Raw genomic sequence first — 8,192 nt, forward strand, 5'->3', positions numbered from 1 at the left:
TAGAGTCTTGTAGACAGATGTCATGTACGTAAGATATTGTATGGCCTTGTCGGCCTATATTCAGGGTACGAGTTGTTATTTTGGGCTTCTAGGCCCGTATGTCTTATGTATAGATTGGTATTACATGTTGTATCCTACCTATTTCACGGATGCCTCTCCGGCTCAGTTATTTATGATATTATGACATGAAAAGATACGTTATGTTGGTACTCGGTTGAGTAAGGTACCCGATGCCCGTCGCAGTCCATCGGTTTGGGTCGTGACAAAAGTGGTATCAGATCAGTTTTGTCCTAGGGAGTCTACAAGGCGTGTCTAGCAGAGTCTTGGTTATGGGTGTGTCGTGCACCACACTTATAAGCAGGAGGCTACAGGGCATTTAGGAGTGTCACTTGAAAGTACAACGGGGGGGGGGGGGGGGTTGAATTGTATATTTTTAAACTTATCGATTCAAAAGTGTGACGACCCGACCCATCGTCACGTGAGTTACCGCCCCGTTTCCCCCATTTTCTGCTTCCTTATGTTTTATTATACGAGTCTTAGGTGAATGAGTTGATTTGGATTGATTTTGGATGGAAATGAGACACTTAGTCTCATTAAGGAAGGTTTGAATTGGAAAAGTCAATCGGATGTTGACTTATGAGTTAGAGGGCTCGGATGTGATTTCCGGTGATTTGGTTAGATTCGGAGGGTGAATTGTGACTTAGGAGTGTGATCGGAATTGATTTTGGAGGTCCGATGTAGAATTAGGCTTGAATTGGCGAAGTTAGTATTTTGGCGAATTACGGTTGATAGGTGACATTTTGATCCGAGGGTCGGAATGGAATTCCGAGAGTTGTTGTAGCTTCGTTAGGTGATTTTGGATGTGTGTGCAAAATTTCAGGTCATTCGGAGGTGTTTTGGTCGGGTTTTTGATGAAATGCGTATTTCAGAAGTTTTTGAGAAACGTAGGCTTGAATTCGGTGAGAATTGATGATTTTAGCGTTGTTAGATGTATTTTGATGATTGGAACAAGTTTTAATAGTGTTTATTGGTGTTTTTGGTTGAGGTGCCGGGGGCCTCGGGGTGATTTAGAAGGGTCAATCAGACCAATTCTAGCCTTTGGGAGTTGCAGAAAATGCAGCAGTCAGTGCAGCAGTGATTTAGTCATCGCGATCGCGATGGGGGTGTCGCGATCGCGTAGAGGAAAAAGGGGAGGTTGGAACTTTGTTCTTCGCGTTCGCACTCAGGGGTCGCGATCGCGTAGTTATGGGGGGCTAGAGCATCGCGTTCGCGGTATGTCTTGTGCGTTCGCGTAGTAGGATTTGAGGCCCCTCAGCATTTGTGCTTCACGTTCGCGGCACAGGGCTCGCGTTCGCCTAAGCTTAAGGGTCCAGAACTTCGCGTTCGCGTGGGTGCATCTGCGTTCGCGAAGGGTATTTTTTGCAGAGGTGGATTTTGTTCATCGCGAACGCGAGAGGTCCCTTGCGTTCGCATAGAGGAAAATAAGCCTGGGCAGAAGGTTTCTATTAGACATTTCATCCATGAACCAAGTCTCATTTCCACCATTTTTGAGTAACCTTGAGAGCTATTGGACGGAAATTGAAGGGGATTTCGACTAGGTGTGATTGGAAGTGAGTTCCTTGACCTTAATACATGATTTAATGGTAGAATTAACATGGAAATTTGTTGAAATTCATCAAAAGAGGGTAAAGCTAGGGCTTGGGAATTTGGTATTTCAAAATGGAATTTGAGGGGTCAAATGGACTCCGATTTTGGTAAATTTGATATGTATAGACTCGTGGCGAGATAAGGAATCCGGTGATGTTAATTTTCTGATTTTTCGAGAAGTGGGCCCAGGGCTCGGGTTTTGCCAGCTTCGTGAATTTCAATTTTTTTCGAGTCTTTTCGATTGGGTTATATTCCCTTAGCCTATTGTAACGTATTCGTTGTGGTTTTGGCCATATTCGACGCGCGAGGAGGTTGATTTGCGAGGCAAGGGCATAGCGAGCTAGGATTTTGGCCGGCTTGAGGTGAGTAATGGTTATAAATGATGTTCTGAGGGTTTGAAACCCCGGATTTGCACAACGTAGTGCTATGTTGAGGTGAGACACACGCTGCATGATGAGCGTGGGGTCCATTACTGCTGGGGATTTGGACTTGGTCCATCCCGATTGATGATTCTACTGTATTTTTGACTGAGACTTAAATTATATCATTATAGTTTGGGCTAGTAGCCATGTTTGGGGCCTTGTGCCGACCTGTAGAACCCGTAGGGGCATTTGTATTGATTGACCTCACTTTACTTGTTAAAAATCACACCCTCAGTCATGTTTCTAACTGTTTAATCTAATATAAACCGGCTTTGGAATAACTAAACCAAAAGGAGAGTAATATGTGGGCTGGGATCCCTATCTTATCTTAGTATGCCCGAGAGGCTAAGTTTATAGTGACTGAGAGGGGTTGAGAACCCCATAGTGAGGGAATTTGATATGTTATGGATCGGGCTGCATGCCGCAGCAGTATATATTTATATGGATTGGGCTGTATGCTGCAGCAGTATATTATTGGATCGGGCTGCGCGCCGCAGCAGTACATTCATATGGATCGGACTGCACGCCGCAGTAGTATAGCGCTTGGGCTGTAGGAGCCCCTCCGGAGTCTGCACACCCCCAGTGAGCGCAGTCGACTATTATTATTGGATCGGGCTGCACGCCGCAGCAGTATATATATATATATATATGTATGTATATGAATCGGGTTGCATGCCGCAGCAGTATACTATATGGATCGGGCTGCACGCCACAGCGGTATAATTATGATTTCGGTTGTCGTGAGAAGTAAATGAGTTGAGTATTGGCTTAAAGAATTTTTACCTGACTTCTTCATTCAGTTGCTGTTTAAATGTTCTTACTGCTTTGATATAGAACAACTTAGTGCTTTTTACGAGATTTCTTTCCGTCAGTCATTATTTATTGCTACTACTCATTGAGTCGGAGTACTCACTTTACTCCCTGCACCATGTGTGCAGATACAGGTATTCCGAAGGCGTAAATTGAGCTATTGCTGCTATTCAGATCTCACTGGAGTCATCGAGGTAGCTGCATGGCGTCCGCAGTCCCGATTTCTCCCTCTATCCTCTTTACTTTCAGCATTTTAGACCATCTTTTGTTTAGGCTATTCCTCAGACTTGTATTAGAGGCTCTTGACTCGTGACACCAGATCGGTGGGATTTGTAGTGATATTTCTTGTTTTCCGCACATTTTATCTACTGTTACAGATTTATAATCATGTTAATTTGGTATTTAAACCCTGTTAATTGGTAATGAACTCTATATGAGGGATTAAGAGTGTTGAATTGGTCGGGCTTGCCTAGCATTATGTTGGGCGCCATCACAACCGGGTTGGGGTCGTGACAAGTTGGTATCAGAGCCTAGGTTACTAGGTCTCGCGAGTCATGAGCCGGTTTAGTAGAGTCTCGCGGAGCGGTACGGGGACGCCTGTATTTCTCCTCGAGAGGCTGCAGAACCTTTAGGAAAATTCCACATTCTTGAAATTCTTGTCGTGCGAACTTGTTGATCCGAATACTAAACTTCTCCTTATTCTATTCTCTCACAGATGGTGAGGACACGAGCTACCGGACGTGACGGACGACCACCAGTGCCACCTACTGAGGCCACCAGAGGCCGTGGACGCGGTCGTGGCTGAGGTAGAGCAGCGAGGGCAGCACCTATTGATCCACCAGCTGCCCCAGTTCCGGATCAGGCTCCAGCAGTACCAGCTCAGGCACCGGCTGTGCCCATAGTGATTCCTGGCCTTCAGGAGACATTAGCTCAGATCTTGATAGTGTGCACGGGCCTGGCTCAGGTGGTTTCAGCCACCACAGCACCAGCAGCTACTTCACAGGCCGGGGGAGGCAATCAGACCCCCGCTGCTCGCACACCTGAGCAGGTAGCACAGGGATTACAGACTCCAGAGGCACCTCCAGCTCAGCCAGTGGTACCAGTACAGGAGTTCAGGGTTCCAGTTATGCCCGAGGACGAGCAGCGTCGCCTCGAGAGGTTTGGTAGACTCCAGCCTCCGATATTTAGTGGAGCTGAGGGCGAGGATGCCAGGGTTTTCTCGACAGATGTCAGCGGATGCTCCGTACAGCGGGGATTCTTGAGTCCAGTGGTGTGGCTTTTACTACCTTTCAGTTTACGGGAGCTGCCTTCACTTGGTGGGAGGCGTATGAGCGGCGTAGGCCGGCTGGTGCAGCACCTTTGACTTGGCAGGAGTTCTCCACTCTCTTCTTGGAGAAGTATGTACCACAGTCTCGCAGGGAGGAGCTGCGCAGACAGTTTGAAGGGCTACGACAGGGAGATATGGCAGTGTCCCAGTATGAGATGAGATTTTCGGAGTTGTCTCGTCATGCAGTTTGGCTGGTTCCGACAGATCGTGAGCGTATCCGGAGGTTTGTTGATGGTCTCACCTACCCTCTTCGTGTTCTTATGACTAGGGAGCGAGTGCTGGGTGCCACATTCGAGGAGGTGGGTCATATGGCCCGAGAGATTGAGTCGGTTCGCCGGCAGGATCGAGATGAGAGGGAGGCCAAGAGGCCTCGAGGTTCTGGTAGTTACAGTGGCGCTCCTTCGAGGGGCCAGTTCCAGCAGGGTCGGGGTCGTTCTTTCAGGCCCGCTCAATCAGCTCGACCCGAGTACCGAGGAGGATCTTCAGGTCGTGGTTATCAGGGTTCTCAGCAGAGTCAGCCATCTCTCAGCGCTCTTCCAGCACAGAGTTCGTCTCGTGCTCCATCTGCTCAGGGTTCTTCCAGGCCGAGTGCATCAGCTAGTCACTCCGGCGCGAGGGGTTCCCTTCAGTCCCAGTTCCCAGCACCCAGGAGTTGCTATGAGTGTGGAGAGTTCGGGCATATACGGAGGGAGTGTCCTCGTCGTGCTGCTAGCTCATCTCAGCAGAGGGGTCAGCCCTCATCTTCTGGTCCAGTTTCTTCAGCACCCGCCCCGCCAGCTAGGGGTGAGGGTCAGGCAGCCAGGGGTCGCCCCAGGGGTGGTGGTCGATCGGGCGGTGGTCAGGCTCGCTTTTATGCTCTTCAGGGCAGGACAGATGCTATTGCTTCGGATGCTGTTATTACAGGTATTATTTCAGTCTGCCACAGGGATGCCTCAGTTTTATTTGATCCCGGTTCCACCTATTCCTATGTGTCTTCATATTTTGCTCATCATTTGGGTACGACCCGAGGGTGTCTTGCTTTACCTGTCCATGTATCTACCCCGGTGGGCGAAACTGTTATTGTGGACCATGTATACCGGTCATGTTTGGTTGCTATTAGGGGTCTGGAGACCCGAGTTGATCTGTTGCTATTGAGCATGGTAGATTTTGATGTTATTTTGGGCATGGACTGGTTATCTCCGTGTCATGCTATTCTAGACTGTCAAGCTAAGACAGTCACTCTGGCTATACCGGGTGTACCGAGGATCGAGTGGCGTGGTATGACTGACTATGTTCCTAGCAGGGTGATTTCATTCTTAAAGGCCCAGCGTATGGTTGGGAAGGGTTGCCTTTCCTATTTGGCGTTCGTGAGAGATATTGGAGCCGAGACTCCTAGCATTGATTCTGTCCCGATTGTGAGGGAGTTTCCAGATGTGTTTCCTGCAGACCTGTCGGGCATGCCGCCGGACAGGGACATTGATTTTGGTATTGACCTGGTGCCGGGCACTCAGCCCATTTCCATTCCACCATATCGTATGGCACCAGCAGAGTTGAAAGAATTAAAGGATCAGCTTCAGGAACTCTTAGATAAGGGGTTCATTCGGCCGAGTGTGTCACCGTGGGGTGCACCGGTTCTATTTGTGAAGAAGAAAGATGGCACCATGAGGATGTGCATTGACTACAGGCAATTGAACAAAGTAACAGTGAAGAACAAGTACCCCCTGCCTCGTATTGATGATTTATTTGACCAGCTTCAGGGAGCGAGGGTGTTCTCCAAGATTGACCTCCGTTCGGGCTATCACCAGTTGAAGATCAGGGATTCGGATATTATGAAGACTGCTTTCAGGACTAGATATGGGCACTATGAGTTTCTTGTTATGTCCTTTGGGCTGACTAATGCCCCAGCAGCGTTCATGCATTTGATGAACAGTGTGTTTTGGCCGTATCTGGATTCGTTCGTTATTGTTTTTATTGATGATATTCTGGTGTACTCGCGTAGTCAGGAGGAGCACGCGCAACATTTGCGAGTTGTATTGCAGAGATTGAGGGAGGAGAAGCTTTATGCAAAGTTCTCCAAGTGTGAGTTTTGGCTCAGTTCAGTGGCTTTCTTGGGGCATGTGGTGTCCAGCGAGGGTATTCAGGTCGACCCGAAGAAGATAGAGGCGGTTCAGAGTTGGCCTAGACCGACCTTCAGCCACAGAGATTCGTAGTTTCCTTGGTTTGGCAGGTTATTATCGCCGGTTTGTTCAGGGATTTTACTCTATTGCATCGCCCTTGACCAAGTTGACGCAGAAGGGTGCTCCATTTGTATGGTCGGACGAGTGCGAGGAGAGCTTTCAGAAGCTCAAGACAGCTTTGACCACGGCTCCAGTGTTGGTTTTGCCATCAGCTTCAGGTTCTTACACTGTATATTGTGATGCTTCGAGAGTTGGGATCGGATGTGTATTGATGCAGGAGGGTAGAGTTATTGCATATGCTTCTCGCCAGTTAAAGCCCCACGAGAAGAACTACCCTGTACATGATTTGGAGTTGGCTGCTATAGTTCATGCTTTGAAGATTTGGAGGCACTACTTGTATGGCGTATCTTGCGAGGTATTCACTGATCATCGCAGTCTTCAGCATTTATTCAAGCAAAAGGATCTTAATTTAAGGCAGCGGAGGTGGCTAGAATTACTCAAGGATTATGATATCACCATTCTGTATCACGCGGGGAAGGCCAATGTAGTGGCCGATGCTTTGAGCCGAAAGGCGGTTAGTATGGGGAGTTTGGCGTACATTCTAGTTGGGGAGAGACCCTTTGCAGTTGACGTTCAGGCTTTGGCCAATCGGATGGTGAGATTAGATATTTCGGAGCCTAGTCGGGTGTTGGCTTGTATGGTTTCTCGGTCTTCCTTGTATGATCGCATCAGAGAGCGCCGGTATGATGATCCTCATTTGCTTGTCCTTAAGGACAGGGTTCAGCATGATGATGCTAGGGATGTGACCATTGATGATGATGGCGTGTTGAGGATGCAGGGCCGGATTTGTGTGCCCAATGTGGATAGGCTTCGGGAGTTGATATTGGAGGAGGCCCACAGCTCGCGGTATTCCATTCATCCGGGTGCCGCGAAGATGTATCAGGATTTGAGGCAGCATTATTGGTGGAGGAGGATGAAGAAGGATATTATAGGATTTGTGGCTCGGTGTCTCAACTATCAGCAGGTAAAATATGAGCATCAGAGACCGGGTTGTGTACTTCAGCAGATGATTATTCCAGAGTGGAAATGGGAGAGGATTACTATGGATTTTGTGAGTGGTCTCCCTCGGACTTTGAAGAAGTTCGATTCGATTTAGGTGATTGTGGATCGGCTGACCAAGTCTGCGCACTTCATTCCAGTATGTACTACCTATTCTTCGGAGCGGCTGGCAGGGAACTTTATCTAGGAGATTGTCCGATTGCATGGAGTTCCAGTGTCTATTATCTCAGATAGGGGTACTCAGTTCACTTCTCAGTTCTGGAGGACCTTTCAGCGGGAGTTGGGTACACAAGTGGAGTTGAGCACAGCGTTTCATCCTCAGACGGACGGGCAGTCCGAGCGTACTATTCAGATATTGGAGGATATGTTGCGTGCCTGTGTTACTGATTTTGGAGGTTCTTGGGATGCGTTTTTGCCGCTTGCAGAGTTTGCCTACAACAACAGTTATCAATCGAGTATTTAGATGGCTCCGTATGAGGCGTTGTATGGGAGGCGGTGTAGATCTCCTATTGGTTGGTTCGAGCCCGGTGAGGCTAGGCTATTGAGGACAGAGATGGTTCAGGATGCCTTAGAGAAGGTGAAGCTGATTCAGGAGAGGCTTCGTACAGCACAGTCGCGTTAGAAGAGTTATGCAGACCGGAAGGTTCGAGATGTGTCTTATATGGTTGGTGAGAAGGTCTTGATGAAGGTTTCACCCATGAAGGGTGTTATGCGGTTTGGGAAGAAAGGGAAGCTGAGTCCGCGGTTTATTGGGCCTTTTGAGGTACTTAG

This window comes from Nicotiana attenuata, chromosome 5 (genome assembly GCF_001879085.1).
Source record: "Nicotiana attenuata strain UT chromosome 5, NIATTr2, whole genome shotgun sequence".
NCBI classification, from domain to species: domain Eukaryota; kingdom Viridiplantae; phylum Streptophyta; class Magnoliopsida; order Solanales; family Solanaceae; genus Nicotiana; species Nicotiana attenuata.